The 1,309-nt window shown below is 37.9% G+C and overlaps 1 long non-coding RNA gene across 1 annotated transcript; it reads left to right on the forward strand.

The window, feature by feature from the left end:
- On the forward strand, nt 1-1,309 carry LOC107682895 (uncharacterized). The gene is made up of 4 exons (XR_001633617.1): nt 1-65; nt 235-373; nt 1,002-1,019; nt 1,240-1,309. It is a non-coding gene; the product is annotated as an uncharacterized LOC107682895 (long non-coding RNA).

A 1,309-nucleotide genomic window follows, 5' to 3' on the forward strand; every position in this document is an offset into this window, starting at 1 on the left:
GAGAGGGGAGAGAGAATCAAGGGGCCATCTGTTTTGTCCCTATCCCACACTTTTAAAAAGTGTTGGTGCGTACTCTCTTTTGCTCAGATTTTTTATTTTTTTTTTAATAACTAGAGGATTCAGTAGTTTCTCAGTGACCTTTAAAAAGCCTTAAAACTGGATTGTCTGCATTTCTCTGGGTAGGAATCCAAGTCATCTACATCTCTTGTGTGTTTTTTCTTTTTTTTTTTTAAGTCTCCCCTTTGAGCAGACAGGATGGAGAACTCACACATCAAAGAACCAGCAGAATGCCTGGCCTACTTCGGCGTGAGTGAGACCACAGGCCTCGCTCTGGATCAGGTCAAGAAAAGCCAAGCCAAGTACGGATTCAACGGTGAGGAAAGCATGGTCAAATGATGGAGGCATCTGAAAATCTGAATGGATGTTTGATTACAATAAAACGTTGGGACGAATTAACAGAACATGCCATTTTGAAGGGGAGGTAGCAAGAATTCCCAACTTTGTAATAAGAACATGCTTAGTTGTGATTAGTTGAGAACAGACATCAGACTTAGACAACAAAATGAAGGAAAATATTTAAAGAGTTATAGTGTCGCTCGAGACTTTAAAAATGCAATTCAAATGCATTAAAAAATGAGAGAAGACAGCATAAATCTCCAGAAGTGTTTTCAAGAACTTGAACAGATGCACTTATCCATGCAGTATAATAACATCAAGTTGGAAAAGCAAGATTAGAAGATAAGGGAAAGAAAGAAGAAAAGCAAAAATGTAACAGCTGAAACACAGAGGGGCTATTTTAAGCCTACAGGGACTTCAGTAGAAGGTCAAACAGAAGGACAAATGGCTAGACTTCATTTCAGAATGAAGTATTATACCATCATTTAATATGCTATGTTATGGTGGTTGATGATGGGAAAGATATTAATGGCTAATTCTAATGGTTCTGTTTCTACCCACCTCTGCCATTCATTTGTCTACTGGACCAAATTGACCAATCACAGAGCTGCCCGCTGAAGAAGGTAAGTTCTCAATTTACTGTTATTATAGATTTATACGACAAGACCTAGATGTAGAATTGACATCATGTCTGTTTTTTATGCAAATCAGTTGCTTTAAAACATGCAATTTGATTTATGCACTTCTCTTTTCAGTCAAACAAAGATCATGATTGGTGTGCTTAACAATTTGGTCATATTGACTTTCTGATTGAACTATATCAAAAAAAAACTTCTCTCTCAGGTAAGAGCATCTGGGAGCTGGTGATTGAGCAGTTTGAAGATCTCTTGGTCAGGATCCTGCTGTTGGCTGC

This window comes from Sinocyclocheilus anshuiensis, unplaced genomic scaffold, assembly GCF_001515605.1.
Source record: "Sinocyclocheilus anshuiensis isolate Anshui unplaced genomic scaffold, SAMN03320099.WGS_v1.1 C32697791, whole genome shotgun sequence".
NCBI classification, from domain to species: Eukaryota; Metazoa; Chordata; class Actinopteri; order Cypriniformes; family Cyprinidae; genus Sinocyclocheilus; species Sinocyclocheilus anshuiensis.